This window comes from Callithrix jacchus, chromosome 4, assembly GCF_049354715.1.
Source record: "Callithrix jacchus isolate 240 chromosome 4, calJac240_pri, whole genome shotgun sequence".
Lineage (NCBI taxonomy): Eukaryota > Metazoa > Chordata > Mammalia > Primates > Cebidae > Callithrix > Callithrix jacchus.
In genome coordinates this window covers 92,533,957-92,560,511 of record NC_133505.1, presented here as the reverse complement: position 1 = coordinate 92,560,511, position 26,555 = coordinate 92,533,957, and the positions used below count along the sequence as shown (strand labels likewise).

Sequence of the window (26,555 nt, the reverse complement as noted above, 5' to 3'; positions counted from 1 at the left end):
CAGGGGCGCTATGTAGCATTCCCAGGTTAAAGGCTTGAAAACAAGACTTAATTTTGAAGGTAAAATTTGATTTGGGGAAGCCCATCAAATATGTCAAAGATTTAAAACACTTGACAAAAGTAAGATCACAAGTCGCTGTAAAATGGCAGCCATGAATTTAACCAAAGTGATTATTAACATATTTTTAAAAAACAAAAACCTTTATTCTTTGAGAGTTTTCTAAATAATCAAAAGACCTGAGAAAAATACCGTGAGATAGAATCTGTGTCTTCTTCTCTCCTTGCTCTTGATCTTTTCTCTTCCAGTTTACTCAAAAAGTGAACAAAAATATTTTAGTGTCTTATTAATACTACATGATATTTTTGTTCAAAAGAGAAAACCAAATTTTATTCTTTAAAAATTTTAATTAATTTGTTTATTTTATTATTTTTAAATTTGTTTATTTTTAACAGGGTCTTGCTATGTTGCCCAGGCTGGTCTCAAACTCCTGGGTTCAAGTGATCCTCCTGCTGTGGCCTCCCAAAGTGCTGGGATTACAGGTGAGAACCACCATGCTCAGGCCCAAATTTTACTTTTGTATTAGTGTATTATCAATACTAAAGCTAATTTTAATAAAATGTTATAAATAAATATATTATCTTTTGACCATACAAGATTTCTATACATCCCTTATAATTGTTTAGGTTTTCTTCTCTTCCCATCTTTCTATATTCAGTTCTATCTATCTGTCTATCATCTATCTATCTATCTATCTATCATCTATCTATCTATCTATCTATCTATCTATCTATCTATTTTTTTTTTGAGACTGTCTTGCTCTGTCACCCAGGCTGGAGTGCAGTGGTGCAATCTCAGCTCACCACAACCTCTGTGTCCCGGGTTCAAGTGATTCTACTACCTCAGCCTCCTAAGTATCTGGGATTACAGGCACCTGCCACTGCACCTGGCTAATTTTTGTATTTTTAGTAGAGATGGGTTTTCACCATCTTGGACAGGCTGGTCTCAAACTCCTGACCTTATGATCCACCCAGCTTGGCCTCCCAAAGTGCTGGCATTAGAGTCGTGAGCCACCCACCTGGCCCAGTTTTTCCTCAACATGCAAGTTCATGTCTTTACAACTTTCTTCACTAAAAGCATCTCTTGCTTGTATTTATACACTCTGTAAAGAATTCTCTCATTTCTAGTAATTTTGATTATATTTAATGAGAACAGTAACTCTTAGGAACCCTAATATATAGTGAAAACCCTAGTAAGACATTTTGAACTGTTTTACATCAGTATTTGTAGATGAAAACCATATTATAATTATTTAGAAAAGTATTTGCTTAAATTGTTTATTAACAGCTATAAATATATAAATATATTTTCTTTTTTTAAATAGAAACAATAGTATAACTCTCTTCAATACATGATTTATATCACACTTTACATTTTTATATTATGTATCTAATAAATTGTTTAAGCTATATGTATTTTTTTAAATTGGATTATAGGTTTTGGGGTACATGTGAAGAACATGCAAGATTGTTGCATAGGTACACACATGGCAGTGTGATTTGCTGCCTTCCTCCCCATCACCTATATCTGGCATTTCTCCCCATGCTATCTCTCCCCAACTCCCCACCCCTCAATGTCCCTCCCATGTTTCCCCACAACAGACCCCAGTATGTGATGCTCCCCTCCCTGTGTCCATGTGTCCTCATTGTTCAACACCCACCTATGAGTGAGAACATGTGGTGTTTGATTTTCTGTTCTTGTATCAGTTTGCTGAGTGATGGTTTCCAGGTTCATCCATGTCCCTACGAAGGACATGAAGTCATCATTTTTTATGGCAGCATATTTATTCCATGGTGTATATGTGCCATATTTTCCCTGTCCAGTCTAACATCGATGGGCATTTGGGTTGGTTCCAGATCTTTGCTATTGTAAACAGTGCTGCAGTGAACATTCATGTGCATGCGTTCTTATAGTGGAATGATTTATAATCCTTTGGATATATACCCAGTAATGGGATTGCTGGGTCAAATGGAATTTCTATTTCTAGGTCCTTGAGCAATCGCCACACTGGCTTCCACAATGGTTGAACTAATTTGCACTCCCACCAACAGTGTAAAAGTGTTCCTATTTCTCCATATCCTCTCTAACATCTGTTGTCTCCAGATTTTTTAATGATAACCATTCTAACTGGTGTGAGATGGTATCTCAATGTAGTTTTGATTTGCATTTCTCTAATGACCAGTGATGTTGAGCATTTTTTCATATATTTGTTGGCCTCATGTATGTCTTCTTTTGTAAAGTGTCTGTTCATATCCTTTGCCCACTTTTAAATGGCCTTGTTTTTTTCTTATAAATTTGTTTTAGTTCTTTGTAGATTCTGGATATTCGCCCTTTGTCAGATGGGTAGATTGCAAAAATTTTTTCCCATTTTGTTGGCTGCCAATTCACTCTAATGACTTTTTCTTTTGCTGTGCAGAAGCTGTGGAGTTTGACTGGGTCCCTTTTGTCTATTTTGGCTTTTGTTGCTAATGCTTTTGGTGTTTTGATCATGAAGTCCTTGCCTATGCCTATGTCCTGAATGGTTTTGCCTAGGTTTATATTATATAAAAAGGATGTCAAACTATATAAACCTATATAAGTATCTAAACTTAATAATTTATGTTTTAGTATTCTAACTTAAAATGAGAAATTTCATGATTATCTATTATTTAATTTAAAATAAAAGAATTTTGAAACTATGATGCAAGTACCCTCCCTAGAGTTTTACCCAGTCATCTTGGGTCTCAAGTAGCTGTGTGGCACCAGAGATGGCTATGAAGGGCAGGGCCTCTCTGAGTCCTGAATTTACATAACAGATGTAAAGCTCAGGACAGACAGCAGAGCTGTGAAGATGAAGCTTGGAAGATCAAACCCCTCCCAGAAGAGCTAGGAGGTGAAGCTGAGGCAGAGAAGGGACCATATAGGATTTGAGTCTGCCTTACAGCTCTTCTCACCATGGCCACCTATTCATGTTACCAGTGGAAGGTATCTGAGTTACTACTGGTGAATCTTTACAGGTCTGCAGTAATCTCAGTTCTTGCCTCCTCAGAAGAAAGAATGAATGTCTGAAGGGCATAAAGCAGAAAAAGAGACTGAGACAAGTTTCAGAATAGGAGTGGAAGTTTATTTTAAAAAGATTTAGAATAGGAGCGAAAGTATGCTTGGAAGAAATTCAAGAGAGCATGTGAAGGTCAAGTGCAGTGTTTAACCTTGATCCTAGGACTTTATAGGCTGACCCCTCTCCCATAATTCTTCCCTTAGGGTGGGCTGCCTGCATGTGCAGTGCCCTCATATGTTTGAGAAGTAAGCATGTGCAGTGTGTTTAGGAAGTTGCATGAATGCCCATCTGAGGCTTTCTTCCCTATTCTGGTGGAGTGTCCCTAGATGGTCATACTCTGCTATTTTGTCCCTTAGTACACATGCCTGGGAATATGCTCCCTGGCATCTGCGTTCAATGAACACTTCAGTGCAATAAATGTGAACTGTTAGGAAATGACCTTTCCCTGATGCAGGCTGCCGAGTTATCACTTTTTGGGAGGCAGTGTGATAATTGCCAAACCATCACTCAACATTCCTAGTGGGTGGGAGAGAGCTCTCTCCTGCCCAACTCATGTCTGTCTAACTACCTGTAATATCTACACTCATGAATTCAGAGGCTCAAAACAAAAACTTAAGCACACAGTCAAATCAACAAGTACTGAATTATGTTTAACTGAAAATGTTGAAGCCGTTCCTATTTTAACAGCAATTTAGAAACTAGCTTCATGGCTGGGTGCGGTGGCTCAAGCCTGTAATCCCAGTACTTTGGGAGGTCGAGGCTGGTGGATCATGAGGTCAAGAGATTGAGACCATCCTGGTCAACATGGTGAAACCCCATCTCTACTAAAAATACAAAAAATTAGGGCATGGTGGCGTGTGCCTGTAATCTCAGCTACTCAGGAGGCTGAGGCAGGAGAATTGCCTGAACCCAGGAGGCGGAGGTTGCGGTGAGCCGAGATCGCGCCATTGCAGTCCAGCCTGGGTAACAAGAGCGAAACTCCATCTCAAAAAAAAAAAAAAAAAACTAGCTTCATTTGCCAAATATTGTCATATACACATAACACACAGACATAGAGACACATAGACAGAAGCGGATCTCACAATTTTCATAAAAAGATTCTTATTTGCTGGCTTTAAAATCTTTTTTATTTTTCCCATTCAGACTATCATTCTTCCAATTGTGTGTTTTATTGCCCTAAATAATTGTTAGGGAAGCAGCTCTAAATTTGCATCTCCAAAGATGGGACGCAGGTAAACAAGGTAGAAAATTGACATCTCAAAGGCACAGAACTTCAAAGGCAAAGTCTGTCTTGTAAACTTTAAACCATTGTCTTCCCCATAGTTGAAATTCCTAGTGGGTTAGATGCAGAAAGAGGCCCTAACAAATGGAGATTTCCTTTAAAGATATCATGCTTTATACCTGAGGGCTTTCCTTTTATAAACACTTAACCTACAAGAGCTTTGTTTTTGCCTTCAGGGTAGAATAGTAACTAAGCCAAAATATTAGCAGATTTAACTTTTCTTATCAATTAGTCACTTAAGATTTTTGTTTACCTTTCATAGTCTTTATAAAAAGCACTAACAGCACTGAAATGTTTTTAGAAGCTTCTCCATTTCTTTTACTAAAGGGCTTCAAGACAGCTAGGTAAACTCCAGAAAGGTGCATTTTAGTTTACTGGATTTTATTAATGTAGCTGTTTTTTAACTAAAATTACTGAGTTTAGGTGAAGTTCTTTAAGAAACAGAGCAGAGAAAGCATTCTTCATTCCTGGACTCACCATGAATAGATCTAAAAAAAAAAGTAATCATACTGTACCTGAGGGCCTTACTTTTATAAACACTTAACAAGAGCTTTCTTTTTGCCTTCAAGGCAGGATGGTAACTAAGTCGAAATATTAGCAGATTTAATTTTTCTTATCAATTAGTCACTTAAGCTTTTGTTTACCTTACATAGTCTTTTTATAAAAAGCACTAACAGCACTGAAATGTTTTTAGAAGCTTCTGCACATCAATAGGCATCCTTGGATGAGAATAATTTCAGAGCCCTTATTTTCAGAACTTCTTAAAGTTCAGTGTCATTCCTTTTAAACATTCCACTATAACTTTAAATTATCTTTAATAAGATTTTACCATTTTTGTGATTGCTGCTTCTAGGGTTCAATACTTGTGCATCTGCAAGCTGGTACTCAGTTCTTCAGAATTTAAGGATTTCATTTTTACTTTGAATCTTGGCTTTGGCTTTCGCAACCCCTTGATCAAATTAGCTAATGATTTTCCCCTATCTAAGTATGCAAGACAAAGAAACAAAGGGAGTAGAACATAAAAATTCCTGTGAATTTCTAAATCCTGGATTTTACACTCTCTGCAACATTGCTGTTGACTAGCAGTTTCTGTCTGACCCAGTCAAACATAAAGTAACTGGAGGACTTGGGGGCATCCTGAAGATGCTCCCAATTCCCTAATTCGAGGTCCTTGGCCTCTCTTCCCTCCAAAGAATGGGCAAAGGGGCCCCAGAGGTCTCTAATGGATCTAAGCCAGTTAATCATTGGATCCAATCTGATTCTGGACTCAGTCCGGTTTCTATTATGACTTCCAAACCCAGTTTGGATCAGAAATGTGTTCAAACTCAGATAGCTCAACACACAAATCTGTGGTGCTTTGGAATCTGAGAGAGAACTTATTGATGATCTCCAATTGCTATGAGAAGCAGTGGGCACATGGTACGTTGCTTGGTAACTTGATGCTCCTGGGGATCACTAGAAGCTTTACTTCAGATCCCATTTCTAACGCCATCTACTAAAAGAAAAACCTTAGGTGAATGACATTTAACAGAGTTGAATTAAGCAAAGAATAATTCAAGAATCAGGCAGCTTCTGAACCAGAATAGATTCAGAGAGGCTCCTCACCTATTCTGAAAAAACTTTGAGAGATTACCTAGGAGACTTTAACTGCATAATAAGGCAAACTTCATTCAAAGTAAAGTTTTATCCCTCACTTTTGTGCAACCTCCCTGCCAAGCTCAGAACATTGTCCCAGGCCATCATTCTTTGGGTTTATTAATTTTCCCTAAAAATTATTTACTACCCCTCTAACACACTGATAGCCCCTACTTTCCGCTTCCCTATGTTTAGGGTAGTTAAGGTTCAACTATCTAGCTCCTTTTGGAGTTACATATTTGTAGGACTCTCATATTCATATGCACATTAAAAAAGTTGTATGCCTTTTTCTCCTTTTAATCTATGTATTGTCAATCTTGCAGTGGGTAAAGAGGAAGGTTGTACTCTGCCCCTACACTATATAATGGTGGTAATTCCTAACTGACATTTGATCCAATAAAGGGAAGCATATATTGTAGGGTGACCTACCTATGGAGGTCACCATGATTATAATGAGCCCAGAAAACCTAGGGTTACTAGTGATTTTTAATTTTCTTGGTCTTTGGACCCAAGCGCAGCTGAGGAGGAAACTCCTTTTTAATTTTTATTGCATTATAGGTTTTGGGGTACATGTGCAGAACATGCAAGATAGTTGCATAGTTACACATGTGGCAGAGTGATTTGCTGCCTTCCTCCCCTTCACCCACATCTGGCATTTCTACCCATGGTATTCCTCCCCAACTCCCCCCCACCGCTGTCCCTCCCCTATTCCCCCCAATAGACCCCAGTGTGTAGTGCTCCCCTCCTTGTGTCCATGTGTTCTCATTGTTCATCACCTGCCTATGAGCGAGAATATGCAGTATTTCATTTTCTGTTGTTGTGTTAGTTTGCTGAGAATTATGTTCTCCAGATTCATCCATGTCCCTACAAAGGACACGAATTCATCGTTTTTGATTGCTGCATAATATTCCATGGCGTATATGTGCCACATTTTCCCTGTCCATTCTATTAATGGGCATTTGGGTTGGTTCCAGGTCTTTGCTATTGTAAACAGTGCTGCCATGAACATTCATGTGCATCTGTCCTTATAGTAGAACAATTTATAGTCCTTTGGATATATACCCAGTAATGGGATTGCTGAATCAAATGGAATTTCTTTTTCTAGGTCCTTGGGGAATTGCCACACTGTCTTCCACAATGGTTGAACTAATTTACCCTTCCACTAGCAGTGTAAAAGTGTTCCTATTTATCCATATCCTCTCCAGCATCTGTTGTCTCCAGATTTTTTAATGATCGCCATTCTAACTTGTGTGAGATGGTATCTCAAAGCAGTTTTGATTTGCATTTCTCTAATGGCCAGTAATGATGAGCATTTTTTCATATTTTTGTTGGCCTCATGTATGTCTTCTTTTGTAAAGGGTTTGTTCATATATTTTCCCATTTTTCAAAGGGCTTGTTTGTTTTTTTCTTGTAAATCTGTTTGAGTTCTTTGTAAATTCTGGATATCAGCCCTTTGTCAGATGGGTAAACTGCAAAAAGTTTTTCCCATTCTGTTGGTTGCCAATTCACTCTAATGACTGTTTCTTTTGCCGTGCAGAAGCTGTGGAGTTTGATTAGGTCCCATTTGTCTATTTTGGCTTTTGTTGCCAATGCTTTTGGTGTTTTAGTCATGAAGTCCTTGCCTAATCCTATGTCCTGAATGGTTTTGCCTAGATTCTCTTCTAGGGTTTTTATGGTGTTAGGTCTTATGTTTAAGTCTTTAATTCATCTGGAGTTAATTTTAGTTTAAGGTGTCAGGAAGGGGTCCAGTTTCTGCTTTTTGCACATGGCTAGCCAGTTTTCCCAGCACTGTTTATTAAACAGGAAATCCTTTCTCCATTGCTTGTTTTTGTCAGGTTTATCCAAGATTGTATGGTTGTAGATAAGTTGTGTTGCCTCTGATGCCTCTGTTCTGTTCCATTGGTCTATATCTGTTTTGGTACCAGTACTATGCTGTTTTGATTACTGTACCTTGTACTATAGTTTGAAGTCCGGTTGTGTGATGCCTCCTGATGGGTTATTTTTGCTTAGTATTGACTTGGCTATGCAGGCTCTCTTTTGGTTTCATATGAAGTTTAAGGTGGTTTTTTCCAGATCTGTGATGAAGGTCATTGGTAGCTTGATGGGGATAGCATTGAATCTATAAATTACTTAGGGCAGTATGGCCATTTTCATGATATTGATTCTTCCTAACCATGAACATGGAATGTTTCTTTATCTGTTTGTGTCCTCTCTTATTTTACTGAGCAGTGATTTGTAGTTCTCCTTGAAGAGGTCCTTTGCATTCCTTGGTAGTTGTATTCCTAGGTATTTTATTCTCTTTGTAGCAATTGTGAATGGCAACTTATTCTTAATTTGGCTCTCTTTAAGTCTGTTATTGGTGTATAGGAATGCTTGTGATTTTTGCACATTGATTTTGTATCCTGAGACTTTGCCGAAGTTGCTTATCAGTTTTAGGAGTTTTGGGGCTGAGACTATGGGGTCTTCTAGATATACTATCATGTCATCTGCAAATAGAGGCAATTTGGCTTCCTCCTTTCTTATTTGAATACCCTTTATTTCTTTTTCTTGCCTGATTGCTCTGGCTAGAACTTCCAGTACTATATTGAATAGGAGTGAAGAGAGAGGGCAAACTTGTCTAGTGCCAGATTTCAAAGGGAATGCTTCCAGTTTTTGCCCATTCAGTATGATATTGGCTGTTGGTTTGTCATAAATAGCTTTTATTATTTTGAGATACATTTCATCAATACTGAGTTTATTGAGGGTTTTTAGCATAAAGGGCTGTTGAATTTTGTCAAAGGCCTTCTCTGCATCAATTGAGATAATCATGTGGTTTTTGTTTTTGGTTCTGTTTATGTGGTGAATTATGTTTATAGACTTGCATATGTTGAACAAGCCTTGCATCCCTGGGATGAATCCTACTTGATCATGGTGGATAAGCTTTTTGATGTGCTGTTGCAATTGGTTTGCCAGTATTTTATTGAAGATTTTTGCATCTATGTCATCATGGATATTGGCCTGAAGTTTTTTTTCTTGTCGAGTCTCTGCCGGGTTTTGGTATCAGGATGATGTTGGTCTCATAAAATGATTTGGGAAGGAGTCCCCTTTTTTTGGATTATTTGGAATATTTTCAGAAGGAATGGTAACAGTTCCTCTTTGTGTATCTGGTAGAATTCGGTTGTGAACCCATCTGGACCTGGGCTTTTTGTGTGTGGTAGGCTCTTAATTGCTGCCTTAACTTCAGATCTAGTTATTGGTCTATTCATGGTTTAGACTTCTTCCTGGTTTAGGCTTGGGAGGACACAGGAGTCCAGGAATTTATTCATTTCTTCCAGGTTTACTAGTTTATGTGCATAGAGTTGTTTGTAATATTCTCTGATGATGGTTTGAATTTCTGTGGAATCTGTTATGATTTCCCCTTTATCATTTTTTATTGCATCTATTTGGTTATTCTCTCTTTTTTTTTTTTTATTAATCTGGCAAGTGGTCTGTCTATTTTGTTGATCTTTTCAAAAAACCAGCTCTTGGACTCATTGATTTTTTGAAGAGATTTTCGTGTCTCCATCTCTTACAGTTCTGCTCAGATCTTAGTTATTTCTTGTCTTCTGCTAGGTTTTGAGTTTTTTTGATCTTGCTCCTCTAGCTCTTTCAATTTTGACGATAGGGTGTCAGTTTTAGATCTCTCCTTGCTTCTTATATGGGCACTTATTGCTATATATTTTCCTATAGAGACTGCTTTAAATGTGTCCCAGAGATTCTGGTATGTTGTTTCTTTGTTCTTGTTAATTACGAAGAACTTCTTTATTTCTGCCCTCATTTAATCATTTATCCAGTCAACATTCAAGAGCCAGTGTTTAGTTTCCATGAAGCTGTGCGGTTCTGATTTAGTTTCTGAATTCTGAGTTCTAAATTCATTGTACTGTGGTCTGAGAGACTGTTTGTTATGATTTCAGTTCTTTTCCATTAGCTGAGGAGTGATTTACTTCCAATTATGTGGTCAATCTTAGAGTAGGTGTGATGTGGTGCTGAGAAGAATGTATATCCTGTGGATTTGGGGTGGAGAGTTCTGTAAATGTCTATCAGGTTTGCTTGTTCCAGGTCTGAGTTCAAGTCCTGGATATCCTTGTTAATTTTCTGTCTGGTTGATCTGTCTAATGTTGACAGTGGAGTGTTAAAGTCTCCGACTATTATTGTGTGGGAATCTAAGTCTCTTTGTAAGTCGTTAAGAACTTGCCTTATATATCTGGGTGTTCCTGTATTGGGTCCTTATATATTTAGGATCGTTAGCTCTTCTTGTTGTATCGATCCTTTAACCATTATGTAATGTCCTTCTTTGTCTCTTTTGATCTTTGTTGCTTTAAAGTCTACTTTATCAGAGATGAGAATTGCAACTCCTGCTTTTTTTGCTGTCCATTTGCTTGGTAAATCTTCGTCCATCCCTTTATTTTGAGCCTTTGTGTATCCTTGCATATGGGATGGGTTTCCTGGATACAGCACACCAATGGGTTTTGGCTTTTTCTCCAATTTGCCAGTCTGTATTTTGATTGGTGCATTTAGCCCATTTACATTTAGGGTTATCATTGTTATGTGTGAATTTGACACTGCCATTTTGATGCTAGCTGGTTGTTTTGCTCATTAGTTGATACAGATTCTTCATTTTGTTGATGCTGTTTAGCATTTGGTATGTTTTTAGAATGGCTGGTACTGGGTGTTCCTTTCTATGTATAGTGCCTCTTTCAGGAGCTCTTGTAAAGCAGGCCTGGTGGTGACAAAATCTCTGAGCAGTTGCTTGTTAGCAAAGGATTTTATTTTTCCTTCACTTCTGAAGCTCAGTTTGGCTGGATATGAAATTCTGGGTTGAAAGTTCTTTTCTTTAACAATGTTGAATATTGGCCCCCAGTCTCTTCTAGATTGTAGGGTTTCTGCCAAGAGATCTGCTGTGAGTCTGATGGGCTTCCCTTTGTGGGTAACCCGACCTTTCTCTCTGGCTGCCCGTAGCATTTTCTCCTTCATTACAACTCTGGTGAATCTGAGGATTATGTGCCTTGGCATTGCTCTTCTTGAGGAATATCTCTGTGGTGTTCTCTGTATTTCCTGGACTTTAATGTTGGCCTGCCTTGATAGGTTGGGGAAATTTTCCTGGATAATATCCTGAAGATTATTTTCCAGCTTGGATTCATTCTCTTCGTCACATTCAGGTACACCCTATCAAACATTGATTAGGTCTCTTCACATAGTCCCACATTTCTTGGAGACTTTGTTTATTCCTTTTTGTGCTTTTTTTCTCTAATCTTGCCTTCTCATTTTATTTCACTGAGTTGATCTTCGGCCTCTGATATTCTTTCTTCTGCTTGGTCAATTCGGCTGTTTAAGCTTGTGCATGCTTCTCAAAGTTCTCGTGTTGTGTTTTTCAGCTCCATCAATTCACTCATAATCCTCTCTAAGTTGTCCATTCTTGTTATCATTTCCTCAAATCTTTTTTCAAGGTTCTTAGTTTCTTTGCATTGAGTTAGAACATGTTCTTCTAGCCCATGGAAGTTTTTCATTACCCACCTTCCAAAGTCTGATTTTGTCATTTCATCACACTCATTCTTTGTCTAGCTTTGTTCCCTTGCTGGTGAGGAGTTCTGATCCTTTGTAGGAGGTAAGGTGTTCTGGTTTGGGGTGTTTTCCTCCTTTTTGCACTGGTTTCTTCACATCTTTGTGGATTTATCCACCTGTCATCTGTTTAGTTGCTGATTTTCAGATTGGGTCTCTGAGTGGATGTCCAGATTGTTGATGATGAAGTTATTTCTGTTATTTAGTTTTCCTTCTAACAGTCTGGCTTCTCTACTTTAGGACTGCTGAGGTCCATTCCAGGTCCCTGCTTGCCTGGGGGTCACCTTCAGCAGCTGCAGAACAGTAAGGGTTGTTACCAGTTTCTTCTTCTGCTATCTTTGTCCCAGAATGATGCCTGCCAAATGTCAGTCTGATCAGTTTTTTGTGAGGTGAGTCTTTGGATATACGGGGGTCAGTGGGCTTCTTGAGGAGATAGTCTGTTCTTTATAGGAGCTCAAGTGCTGAGCTGTGAGTGCCATTGTTCATTCAGAGCTGCTAGGCAGGTATATTTAAGTCTGCTGCAGCAGAACTCATAAACCCCCCTTTTTTCCCCAGGTGCTCTGTCTCAGGGAGTCAGGGCTTTATTTATGGGTATCCATTGCCTTGATGCCTCTCTCTCTCTTTTTTTTTTTTTTCAGGGCTGTCCTTCCCAGCAAGGAGGCAGCATAATCACTGCCTGCAGAGGCTTTGCTTAGCTGCTGTGGGTTCTGCCCTGCTTCTGCCTCTGCCCTGCTGCTATGTGTATTTCCCTGTAGTCCTGTTTATATGGATGTGTTTAGAACTGCCTTGGCAATGTTGGCCCACCTCTGTAATGGCGGACTCTCTTTGTTATGGCAGGTTGCCTCGGCAACGGCCAGGTGCATCAGCAATGGCAGACTACCTTAATAGGGGTGGAGTGCCTTGGTAATGGCAGATGCTCGTCCCCCACAGAGCTGGGCCATTCTGGTTTTAGCTGTACTTGCCGTGAAACTCTCAACCCTGAGCGTTTACAATTGCTGTTTTTTTTTGTCAGCATGGAACCCACTGAGCCTGATCACCTGGCTCCCTGCCTCAGAGCCCCGCCTTCTTTTATTTTAAGTTGAGTGGTTGACTCTCTCCCAGGTGTTCCAGTCGCCTGCTGAAAGGGTGCTGGGATCTGTGTGATTTCCTGTGTGGTGACCCACTGTGCCGGCTGAAACAACGTGGCTGCCCGGGAATCTCCTGGCATGGCTTTATGTTTTATGTTTCAGCCTTGTTTAAACAGATGAATTGGCTAATCTGCCTTCCCAGATCTCCAATGGCCAGATTAACAGGGCAACCAGACCAGTGCATTTTGTACAGAGAGCTGCTGCACTGCAGCACTGGCTGAAACAGCCGTGCCAGCTAAAACAACCCCACCAGCCAAAACAGCCATGCTGGCAATCCATGGGGGTCCTCCACCTGGGAATCTCCTGGTCTGTGGGCAATAAAGATCCATCTGGAAATGCGGCGTCCACTCACCCTCTGTGCTTTCAGTGGTAGCTGCAATCCTGAGCTGCTCCTATAGCGCCATCTTTCCCCAACTTCCAGGATGATGGTTTCCAGCTTCATCCATGTCCCTGCAAAGAACATGAATTCATTTTTTTTATGGCTGCATAGTATTTTATGGTATATATGTGCCACATTTTCTTTATCCAGTCTATCATGGATGGGCATTTGCGTGGGTTCCAAGTCTTTGCTATTGCGAATAGTACTGCAATAAACATACATGTGCATGTGTCTTTACAGTAGAATGATTTATAATCCTTTGATTATATACCAGGTAATGGGATTGCTGGGTCAAATAAAGAATGTTCTAGATCCTTAAGAAATCACCACACTATCTTCCACAGTGGTTGAAGTAATTTACACTCCCACCAGCAGTGTAAAAGCGTTTCTATTTCTCCACATCCTTGCCAGCTTCTGTTGTTTCCTGACTTTTTAATGATCACCATTCTAACTGACATGAGATAGTATCCCAATGTGGTTTTGATTTGCATTTCTCTATAGCAAGAGTGACCTTTACTCCAGTTTCCAACAAGTTCCTCATCTGCATCTGAGACCACCTCAACCTGGACCTTGTCAATTTCACTGTCAGCATTTTGGTCAAAGTCATTTAACAAGTCTCTAGGAAGTTCCAAACTTTCCCTTCTGAGCCCTCCAAATCTCTAGGAAGTTCCAAACTTTTCCACATTTTTCTGTCTTTTTCGGAGTACTCCAAACTATTCCACCCTCTGCCTATTACCGAGTTCGAAAGTTACTTTCACATTTTGGGGTATCTTTATAGCAGTACCCCACTACCTGGTACCAGTTTACTATATTAGTCTTATGCTGCTAATAAAGACATACTCCAGACTGAGTAATTTATAAAGAAAAGATGTTTAGTGGTCTCACAGTTCCACATGGCTGGGGAGGCATCACAATCATAAAGGGACATCTTACATCATGGCAGGAAAGAGAGGAATTGTACAGGGGAACTCCAATTTATAAAACCATTAGATCTCATGAGACTTATTTACTACCACAAGAACAGTCTGAGGAAACCTGTCCCCATGATTCTCCACCTGGCCACACTCTCAACACATGGGAGATTATTACAATTAAAGGTGATGTTTGGGTGGGGACAGCCAAACCATATTATTTAGGAAAGCAAAACAGGTTTGTAATATAAGACAAAAGGTTTGAGAGTGTTAGTGCTAGAAAGTAAAAGGAAGGACCTGGAAATGAAATTGATAGAATAGAAACAATGCTTCTGCTCAACTCTCCTGGAGAGATAAAGAGTAAAGAAATAATTGCCTTGGGCTTAGATTCTGGAGGCCTGAATGAAAAGTCAAGGGCCTAGATTTTAGCACTTTACCAGATTTCACAATACCTGGTATGGATCTACTTTGGGTAAAGTTAATTCTTAAGCACCAAAGGCATTGGAATGGTAATGCCCCAGGCATGCCAGGAAATTTTCTTAGTAAACTGAATAAAGTAGGTCAATACAATATCATTCAAACTTTTTCCTTTTACATCAGTTGTAGAGAGGCCACAATTCTTTAGTTCAAGGGTTGGGGAGAGACTGCCTTGTTAAAAAAAATAATCACAGAAATAATATAAATGCCAGTAACTGCTATTGCAGGGAAAGGAGTAGAACATAGTGGTTAGGAGTCAGACAGCCTGGTTTTAAATGCTGGCTTCACAAATTACAAATTTCTGCCCTTTCATTTCTTCACCTGTAAAATCAGGAAAAAAATAATAAGACCATTAGAAAGATTAAATAAAATAAAATGTGTAAGGTGACTGACTCTCAGTACAATGGCAGTAATATTAGCTGCTTCAGGACCTAAGGTCTGAGACAGCATGAGTTTGAATCCTTGTTCAATTTTTCCTCACAATGTCATCTCAAGCAAGTTGATAAATGTTTTGGTCCTTTAGTTTTAACTAAGGCCAGTGGTAACATTTATCTTATAAGCTTTTTTGGGTTACTGAATGAATCAGTATGTGAAGTGCTTGAAAAACACCTGTTTCATATTAAGGACTCAAGAAATGGGAAGTTTATGAGTACTATTACAATTTTTCGTGTATTTGTTTTAGAAATAGTGTTGTATTAGGTGCCTGTCACAGCCTGTGACAATAAAGTAGGTCACATTTCCTTCCTATACATGGATGCTAATAGCAGGAACCCAAACCAGCTCATCTATTGAAAATTAGCTCCCAAATTGTTGCCCAGTTATTTGCAGTGTCTGCCCAGGGATACCTAGCAATATCTAATATGTGCCTATAACCAGCTGAGTCTTTATGAAGTAACCACATTTTTCTTTTCCTTGGACTCTGATACCTTCTTCTTATGAATTCCCTCAAGGTATTTGGGAATGACCTTTGCCCACCACAGGAATATCAATGGCTGCGACAAATTTATTGTTTCCATAGGCTTCCAAGCCTACTCAACTCAGAACATCAGATGCCAAGCAGAGGTAGGGAAAATGACATCTTCTCAAACTCTGGGCCACATTGGTTATCAGGGCCCTAGAGTCACAAAACTGCTGTGCAGTCACTTCAATTTCTGCTTTTAACTCCACATTTCACAAGGTCTCTAGCCAATGCAAATGACTAGATAGATCAGATATCATTCATATCCTATATTATTCTAATTCCTTCTCTCAGCTGTCCAGGCCAAACTAAAACCCCCACAATTACAAACAAAAATTTCTAGGCCTAGCAATAGATATAATCTATGAGGGATTTTTTTTCCTTCCAGAACAGTGAGTGCTTTCTCAGTAAGGCATGTCACCTTGCTATGCATTTAATTTAGTGTAAATTGCTAAAGGCCTGTAGCAGACATTGCAGGTTATCTATGTAATAGCTCTTCTTATTTAGTTACAGATTTTGTTCAAATACCTGATTGCTATATCTTGGAGATAACTAGTTCCTTCCCCAGGGGAGAGGCAGGGAATCTATAGATTAGTCTGTAAACCAAGAGGAAACTACATTCCTCTTGCCAGATAGTTTAGGAATGGGTAAGTGATACAATTCAGTTTGTAAGATGGGAAGGGAAATAAGGTAAAGATCAAGGGAAAAAACACCCCTGGAAACTAAAGACTGCAAAGTTATTAAACAAACTACTAAAGCCATCCTGCAACCAAACGGAGTCACTGCCATGCTAAGGATGGCAAGAGCTTCATTGTGTCTTAGAGTTTTCGAATTAGCCAAACCTGAAACTGCCTGCCTGTGTACTTCTTGCTATTGACTTAATAAACACACTTAATATTTAAGCCCTTGCTATTCAATGTGTGGTCTTCTTCTGATCTTTTTGGAAATACAAAATTTTAAGCCCCATCCCAGACCTGCTGAATCAGAATCTGCATTTTAATAAGTGCCTATTTGGTCCATATACACATTAATGTTTGAGATGCAATGGATTAAGCTACTACTCTCCTCCTCCTCTTTTCCTCCTCCTCCTTCTTCTTCTCCTTCTTTTTCTTATTCTCCCCCTCCCTCTCCCACTTCCTCTCCTTCTTCTCCTTCTTTTTCACCTCCTCCCCACCTCTTCTTCTTCTTCTGTTTTTTTTGGAAGTAGTGTTTCACTGTGCCACCCAGGTTGAAGTGCAGTGGCATGATCTCAGCTCACTACAATCTCTACCTCCAAGGTATGAGCAATTCTCCTTCCTCAGCCTCCAGAGCAGCTGGAATTACAGGTGTGCACCACCTGTAATTATTGTAGGCTAATTATTGTAGTTTTAGTAGAGATTGGGTTTTACCATGTTGGCCAGGCTGGTCTTGAACTCCTGACCTCAGGTGATCCACCTGACTTGGCTTCCCAAGGTTTTGGCATTACAGATATAAACCACCATACCTGGCCTCTTATTATTTTTTAATCATATGCAATTGAAATTATTCTGGGACAGTTGCACAAGCTAGCCAGTGTTCAAGTTGAAAATTTAAAGTTTATTTTTCCTTATGCTCACTTTCTTATGATTTATGTAATTAATTAACATAGATGAAATAGATAGATGCTATTTCTGGATTTTGTAAAAGATTCTTTCTTACTAAGAATGGTGAATTTACCTAGATTGCCCCTGTAATTGCCCCAATCATCCATTCCTCTTTGCTTCTGTAGACAGCACAGTTGGTGAAGGTTAGATGTTTGTCATCAATCTGGGCCATGTCAAAGTGTTTATAATTTTTTCGTTCTATATTTTCCCAGTTACAGGACTAAAGAACAGAAACTGAGCCATTCTACTTCTTTGTGTTTTCACAAACTTGATTTCTCATAGGAGTTCACAGATTGTTATTATTTTTTTACAAACACTCAGTATTTGTCTAATGCTGGCCTAGGTTATTCAGCATATTGTGTGACTTCAGCAAAAGATCACTGTTGCTCACTGAAGGTGTCAAAATAAGATCATGAGATTTATAAATATGGAAAGGAAAGCTTTATGTCTTATGAAGGGTTGAAACCTGTAGCTGAGAAGCAAAGCATTCAGCTGAGACTGAAAGCAGATGCTTTACCAGAAGAACAATGGGACAGCAAGAGTTTTATGATAAATTATTTGGTTAAACATACATATTTAACACAGGCAATATGAATACTAATGAAGGGAGGTTTTATGCATGCATGGTAAGCAAACATGTATGCTACATATATCCCATGTTTATATTGGGGTGGAGACAACATTGAAATGCAGTAAAATTAGACTCTATACATCAAAAGATGAAATGTAGGACAAAAGGTGCTTTGTTCACAGCCTCTGTAAATTGGCCAGAACTAGTGTATGGTTGGTGGTCATTTATCAGGAAGGAATGCTTTGTGAAACTGGTCAGCTGCCATATCCAAACTGCAAAAAAAGGAGGGAAGTCTTCCTGCAGCAGGAAGCAGTTGGTTGATGTTGGAGTAAGTGGAAGAGTCTCCCATTTTTTTGTTTTTCAGGGCTGATTTCTGTTTAACTCTTAGGAAAATGATTTGGTATCAGTTAGTGAAGAAGGGAATATACTGAGGCATGACCAAACTCTCTGTGGCCAAGAGTGGTTCAGTCAGTCAGGGGGCTTAAAATTTTATTTTTATTCCACAAGGGCATGCTTTGGCAAGCTAGCTCTTCAGATCCCAGCTCCACAAAGAACTATTGGGATTCTGTAGAGTTTGGCTACCTGCGCAGCTCCTACTCTGCTCTAATCTCTTCTTCATGTCTGCTAATTACATGTGTATTAGTCTGTTTTTGCATTGATATAAAGAACTACCTGAGACTGCGTAAATTTTGAAGAGGCTAAATGGACTCAGTGCCACAGGCTTAACAGGAAGCATGGCCAGGGGGCCTCAGGAAACTTACAATCACGGCAGAAGGCAAAGGGGAAGCAAGCACCTTCTTCACATGGTGGCAGGAGAGAGAGTGAAGGAGGAAGTGCCACACACTTTTAAACCATCAGATATCATGAGAACTCACTCAGTATCATGAGAACAGCAAAGAGAAAGTCTGCCTCCATGATCCAATCACCTCCCACCAGGAACCTTCTCAAATTCAACATGAGATTTGGGTGGGGACACAAATCCAAACTATATCAGCATGCAACATTTTACAAATAGCCGAAAGGAGTGGGGAATGCTATGTGCTACATGAGAGTCATTCTCTTTCTCAACTTCTACATTCGAGGGCAGATGTTGAATGTCCTCTTGTTAGCTTCTTGGGCAGTTTATAACATGAGATATTCATTAGGCCACATGGAACCACAGAATAGGTCAGATAAGAATCTTTTCTGGATACTATAACATTTTTTCTCAGTTAACTTAGACAGTCCAATAAGTCATAGGCCTTCACAGTAGCACCCAGTCCCTATCTCCTCAATGTGACCATCTAGGGAGGTCAGTTTTTTAACATTGGCACTGGAGATGTGCTTAGGTGAAAATTCAAGGAGTTTTCAATAAAGGCATATAATTATGTCATTTGTTCAGTAAAGGTCACCTAAAAGGCACCTTTTTATTGTAAACTTTTTATTGTGAAACATATTGTACATAACACACATGATACGAACTGAATGTTTTTGTTTCCCTAAAATTCATATGTTGAAGTCCTAATTTACAATTTGACTGCATTCATAGGTGATGCCTTGGGAAAGTGATAAGGTTGTAGGGGTAAAGTAAACTTTTCTTCTACCTGTGAAGGTTCAATGACTTGAATTTCTGAAAGAAACCTGACAGTAGACACATTAAGAGGAGAAAAGACATACAAATTTATTACATACATACACACAGGAGCCCCAGAAAATATGACTTAAAGAAGGATCAGATGATCAAGGTTTAGGGTTTTGAGCCTCACAAAGAAGTGGTGGCTTGGGGTCTCAGGAGAGGTGGACAGGTTATGTGAGATTGAAGGGAGAAAATTCATGAGAAAAGGCTGTCTTCTTATGCAGAAATGTCTCAGATAGCAGTCTTCAGAAGAATAGGTGATATTCACCTTTTTTTTCCCCCTGCGATTTACTCTTTCTAATTTCATGAGATTATAGGGAAAGGGCTCAAGACCATTGCATTCCTTCTAGAAGAACTTCTCTTAGTCAGATGAGGGAGCTTCAGAGAAAGTCCTCCCTGCATTTGCTGTTCCCCAGGTGCTATCAGTTTGAAGTCCAAAGTTGCATATTTTGGAGTATCATTTACTGTGCCCCAACAAGATTATGATGGTGGAGCCCTCATTAATAGAATGAGTGTCTTACAAGAAGAGACATGAGAGAGATGATTTAACTTTCTCTACCACGTAAGAATACAGTAAGAAGGCAGTTGTCTGCAAAGCAGGAAGAGGGCCCCACCAGACACTGAATCTACTGGCCTCTTGATCTTGGACTTCCTAAGCTCCACAACTATGAAAAGTATTTTTTTTAATTATACATTGTTTAAGACACTCCATCTATGTTTAAACATATATATATACTTACATTTTTTTAAAGAATAAAAATAAAATAAAATGCCCATGTACACCAGCCAACTTAAAAACATAGAATATAGCCAGTATCTTTGAAGTCCCATGAGTGTGCTCATCACCGATGTCTTCCTGCCTCCATCACCCCCTACCAGCCCGGGGATAACCAAACGCTTGTAACTTTAGTTAGTCATTCTCTTGCTTTCCTGTGTAGTTTTACCACATATGCATATATCCCAACACAATATGTCTGATTTTTCTCTATATAATTTTGCACTTTATGTAATGAGTCACACAGTATGCTTCTGTGACTTGCCTTTTCACTAAACATTTTGAAACTCAAACATACTAATGTATAAGGCTATAGATCATGCTTTTTCATTCCTAGTTCATATTTTGCTTGTGAGTATAACATAATTTGTTTATCTGTCTTGCTGTTAGCAGATATTTTGTGCTTTAATAACCAGTGCTGCTTTTGAATCTGTGTGTGGTTCTGGTATGCATGCACAAGGGTTTGTCTAGGGAATATATTGTAAGAGCCATCAAGGCTCTTCCTGTATATTCTGCTGCTGTTTCTTGTCAAGGTTCCTGTTAGGATTGTACTTCACTGCACATTTAATTTAGGTATGGCCATGTTGGACTAATGAAATGTGAGCTAAGTGATGTGTAACCTTTCTGGGCAGAGGCTTTGAGAGGCAATACATGCAAGGTTCTTTTTTCTCTTCTACAGTGTCTGGAAGTGTTCTGCCTAGCAGCTGCCTCATCAGCATGGATCCACAAGTAAGGCTGACAAAGACATGGAGCTGAGTCTCCAGCCAACCCACAATGGCATTGCAGCATGAGTGACACAAAAACCTTTGTTGTTTTAAGCCACTTTGGATATGTTGTTCAAAGCATTGTCTAGCTTATCCTTAGAAATTACTATTGAGTGGATTTGCTTGGAAGTCATCTATTCAATTTTAATAAATAATGCCACGCTGTATCTAAAGAGGTGAAGCCAATTTTATACTACTGACTAATAGTGGATGACAGTTGCTGTTATTTCACAGCCTTGCCAATACTTGGTATTCTCAGACAATACTTTTTTCTGATAAAATCTTAGGAAATAGTGTCTATTTGATTTTTATTTTCCTGAAGATTAGTGATTTATTTTTATGTTTGTTAGGCATTCAGGTTTCTTCTTCTGTGAAATGCCCATTTAATTTATGCCTGCATTTCTATTGAGTTACTTTCTGAGTATCTGCGCTGTTAATAATTTTCTTTTGATTAATATAAGTTCTTTAAATCTTCCCTCTATGCCTCCCTATCCTTTTTTCCTGTCTTACTTTTCTCCATAGTATTTATTAGCATTTATTATTTATAGATTATTTATTTGTTCATTTACTGTATTTTTCTTAAACTAAGATGGCAGCTCCATAAAGTCAGGGACTGTTTTTCCACTGGTAACTCCTCAGTGCTTAGAGATTTGTCTAGCACATAGTAGGCATCAGGTTTAATGAATGAAAACGTATGTGACAATTGAGTTTGTTGACCTTGGCCAGTTTACCATATAGGTAGGTTTTGTCCTAAAATATGTGGATCCTTGAGCTTGAGGTCTTACTGGCCTAAAAGAGACCAGACTGAAGGTGGAGCTTCTCACTTCCACAGTCCATTGTGCTATAAGCAGTTTTTCTTCCTCCCCCGCTTTTTTTACATTAAAATGTAGAAAATTTAATCTGATATTTTTAAAAGAGGGGGATAACTTTAGATAGAAAGTCCTTTTGTACAGATATTATCAAAATCATTTAAAAAATGGATATTCACATTGATATAAGTTTTGACAAGTTCCCCTAGAGATTCTTCACATAAAATATCACTTTGGATTTTTTCACTTAAAGAATGAAATGAACATAAAATCTCCTCCTATGACCTCTTTCAGCAAATTACCTGCATGACCGACAAGTTCACAAAAAGTTTTCTTTAGCTACTTCAGATTCTGTCCTGCTAACTCAGCCAGAACAATAATAGAACATATTTGGTGAAGTTCTCCTAAAGGAATTCTGGTAACTGTGGCTGAGCATGTTGTAAACAAAGAGCTGTAGACTTGAAAGGCTGAACATGGCACAGATTTTTTCATACTGGAGTCTATAATGAGATCCATACTAGCAAGGGCATCTGAATGCCTCCTGGAGGTATTTTTCTACTCTCCTGCCCAGCCACCGCTTTCAGTAGCTGTTGCTTCACATGAGGGAAAGACCTCACGTGTCTCATTTAGATGTCTCTTCTCTCTCCTATCCCACTCTGACCCTGAGTTTTTTGTATTTGATGAAGGTCCATAGGAAAGAGTTGATGGATAGTTGTAGATTCTTTCATGGCTACAACTTCTAATCTGTCATGCAAGCCTACATGTAGACATTTAATTTCTTCCAAGTTTGACTGGTTTCTTCTTTACGTATATATGGGAGAGTGCTCTTCCTGGTGCTTTTGTGCTAGGGAGGAAAACAGCCATGGATCTCTTCTGTCCTAGGAAGGTGAAATGTAGGAACCAACATTTCTTCTCATTACTCTACTCTCAGCAATCTTAATATCTCACTGTTGACACCAGATGTATGGGAGTTTCTTCCACACTAACCAATTCTCTGACAGCAGATGGATGTCCTACCATTCAACTTAATTCTCCTGGAGATTACACAGACTCCACAGGTGAAGGACTCTGTCCCACAAGACTGCACCCTATCTCAGATGCCAATTGCAAGTAGTAAGTTCCACCTTACCCACAACTTCTGTCTGACTTGGCTACAAATCAAACATTCTCACAATTCTCTTTAGGTTTGATCACTTGCTAGAGTGGTTCATAGAACCCAGGAAAACAGTTTACTTATTGTTAGTGATTTATTGTTACAAAAGATATATTAAAGAATACAAATAAATACCTGGAAGAAGAGATATACAGAAGTAGGTCAGTGAGAAGATGTGCAGAAATTTTATGCCCTTTTTGGCTGTGTCACCCTTACTTCCATGTGTTCAACAACTCAGAAGCTTCTTAAACTATGTCCCTTTAGGTTTATACAGAGGTTTTATTACATAGGCATAATCGTTTTATTACATAAGGATAATTGTTTAAATCATTGGCCATTGGTAATTGACTCAATCTTCAACATTTCCTCCCTGGTGAGGTGGGACAGGAAAGGCTGAAATTTCCAGCCCTATAATTGCAGGATTGGATCCTCTGGCAAGGTGCTTCCATCGAAGGATATGCAGGGGCCCCAGGCTATACTAGCTATCTCACTAGGCTACAGAAAGACACATCTCTTCAGAGATCTCTAGGGTTTGAGGTGCTGTGTTCCAGGATACTGGATGAAGACCAAATATATATTTCACAATATCACAGTGAAGGACTCATCACTTTCCAGAAATTAGTTCATTTGGATTTAAGTCCTTAGATCTCTGAATTGATTTTGTTTTGTTTTGTTTTGTTTTTTAAATTATAATTATTTGGCTGATATGCTTGTTCTCATTGTTAGGGTGTGTATTAGTCCACTTTGATGCTTCTGACAAAGACATACCTAAGACTGGGAAGAAAAAGAGGTTTAATTGGACTTACAGTTCTACATGGTTGGGGAGGTCTCAGAATCATGGTAGGAAATGAATGGTACTTCTTACATGGAGGTAGCAGGAGAAGATGACAAAGAAGCAAAAGTGGAAAGCCCTGATAAACCCATTAGATCTCATGAGACTTACTCACTACCACAAGAATAGCATGGGAAAGACCAGTTCCCATGATTTAATTAACCTGCCTCCATCACCATCTGAGAGATACAATTCAAGTTGAGATTTGGGTGGGGACAGAGCCAAACCACAACATTCCACCCTTGGCCCTTCTAAATCTCATGTCCTCACATTTCAAAATCAATCATACCTTCCAACAGTCCCCCAAAGTCTTATCTCATTTCAATGTTAACCCAAATGTCCATAGTCCAAAGTCTCATCTGAGATAAGGCAAGTCCCTTCTGCCTATGAACCTGTAAAATCAAAAGCAAGCAAGTTACTCCCTAGATACAATGAGGGTATAGGTATTTGGTAAATACAGCCATTCCAAATGGGATAAATTGACCCAAACAAAGGGGCTACAGGGTCCATGCAAGTCCAAAATCCAGTGGGACAGTCATAATTTAAAGCCCAAAATGATCTCATTTGACTCCAGGTCTCACATGCAGGTTAAGCTAATGTGAGAGGTGGGTTCCCATGGTCTTGGGCAGCTCTGTCTCTGTGGCTTGGCAAGGTACAGCCTCCCTCCTGGCTGCTTTCATGGGCTGATTTTTAGTGTCTGTGGGTTTTCCAGGCATACAGTGCAAGCTGTCAGTGTATCTACCATTCTGAGGTCTAGAGGATGGTGGCCCTCTTCTCACAGCTCCACTAGGCAGTGCCCTAGTAGAGACTCTGTGTGGGGGTTTCAATCCCACGTTTCCATTCTGTGCTGCCCTAGCAGAGGTCCTCTGCAGCAAGCTTTTGCCTGGGCATTCAGGCATTTCCATACATATAAAATCCAGGCAGAGGTTCCCAAACCTCAATTCTTGATTTCTGTGTACCTGCAGGCCCAATACCATGTAGAAGCTGCAAAGGCTTGGAGTTCCACCCTATCAAGCCACAGCCAAAGCTGTAGGTTGATCCCTTTCAGCCATGGCTGGAGTAGCTGGGACATAGGCACTCAGTCCCTAGGCTGCACACAGTACTGGGACCCTGGGCAGGTCAACAAAACCACTATTTCCTTCTGGGCTTCCAGGCCTTTGATGGGAGGGGATACTGCAAATACCTCTGACATGGCCTGAAGACATTCTCCCTATGGTCTTCACGATTACTATTAGGCTCATCATTATCTATGCAAATTTCTGCAGCCAGCTGGAATTTATCCCCAGAAAATAGGTTTTTCCTTTTCTATTACAGAGTCAAGCTGAAAATTTTTCAAACTTTTATGCTCTGCTTCCCTTATAAAACTGAGTGCCTTTAACAGCACCCAAATAACATCTTGAATGCTTTGCTGCTTAGAATTTCTTCTACCAGATACCCTAAGTCATTTCTTTCAAGTTCAGAGTTCCACAAATCTCTAGGGCAGGGGCAAAAGGCCACCAGTCTCTTTGCTAAAATATAACAAGAGTCATCTTTGCTTTAGATGGCCAAAAATTTCTCATCTCCACCTGAGACCACCTCAGTCTGGATATTACTTTTCATATTGCTATCAGCCTTTTGGGCAAAGCCATTCAACAAGTCTCTAGGAAATTCCAAACTTTCCCATATTTTTCTGTCTTTTTCTGAGCCCTCCCAACTGTTACATCCTCTGCCTGTTACCCAGTTCCAAAGTCACTTCCACTTTTTTGGGTATCTTTACAGCAACAACCCACTCTGCTGGTACCAATTTGCTATATTAGTCCATTTTCAGGCTGCTGATGAAAACCATACCCGAGACTGGGAAGAAAAAGAGATTTAATTGGACTTACAGTCCCACGTGGCTGGGGAGGCCTCTGAATCATAGTAAGAGGTGAAATGTACCTCTTACATGGTAACAGCAAGAGAAAATAAGGAAGAAGCAAAAGTGGAAATACCTGATAAACCCATCAGATCTCTTGAGACTTATTCACTATCATGAGAATAGCATGACAAAGACTGGCCCCTATGATTCAATTACATCCCCCTGGATCCCTCCCACAAGAGATGGGAATTCTGGGAGATACAATTCAAGTTGAGATTTGGGTGGTGACACAGTTAAATCATATGAGCTCCAGGGATTTTCATCTCCAGGGACTTTCTAAATAGTAGTAGAAACTCTGCCATAGATATATGGACAAACATATAAGTATTCTGAGTAAATATCCTTTTTCTGTAAATATTCTTAGGATGAGGAAAATCAAGCACCAAAACACTTCCAGGCACATAAAATATCAAAGGATAATATATGAGAATTAACAACCTTTAACTTCTCAGCTATCGCATCTACTCTCTGATATTAAAAAGTTCTAATTACCTGCCAAATGAGATAATAATACATTGATTAAATTCTATTTCTTCCTTTTTTTGTTTTTTAATATTTGAATTTTTTTTTATTGAATTTTAGGTTTTGGAGTACATGTGCATAGCATGCAATACAGTTGCATAGGTACACACACGGCAGTGTGTTTTGTTTGCTTTCTCCCCTTCACCCACATTTGGTATTTCTCCCCAGGCTATCCCTCCCCGACTTCCCCTCCCACTGGCCCTTCCCTTTTCCCCCCAATAGACCCCAGTGTTTAGTATTCCCCTTCCTGTGTCCATGTGTTCTCATTTTTCATCACCCGCCTATGAGTGAGAATATGCGGTGTTTCATTTTCTGTTCTTGTGTCAGTTTGCTGAGAATGATGTTCTCCAGATTCATCCATGTCCCTACAAACGACACAAACTCATCATTTCTGATTGCTGCATAATATTCCATGGTGTATATGTGCCACATTTTCCCAATCCAGTCTATCATCAATGGGCATTTGGGTTGATTCCAGGTCTTTGCTATTGTAAACAGTGCTGCAATGAACATTCGTGTGCATGTGTCCTTATAGTAGAACGATTTATAGTCCTT

The 26,555-nt window shown here is 39.3% G+C and overlaps 1 long non-coding RNA gene across 1 annotated transcript; it reads left to right on the top strand.

Annotated features, from left to right (window-relative positions):
• LOC144582270 (uncharacterized) lies at nucleotides 1-21,039 on the top strand. Its single transcript, XR_013534706.1, has 3 exons — nucleotides 1-59; nucleotides 453-539; nucleotides 20,703-21,039. It is a non-coding gene; the product is annotated as an uncharacterized LOC144582270 (long non-coding RNA).
• Nucleotides 21,040-26,555: the final 5,516 nt, after the last annotated feature.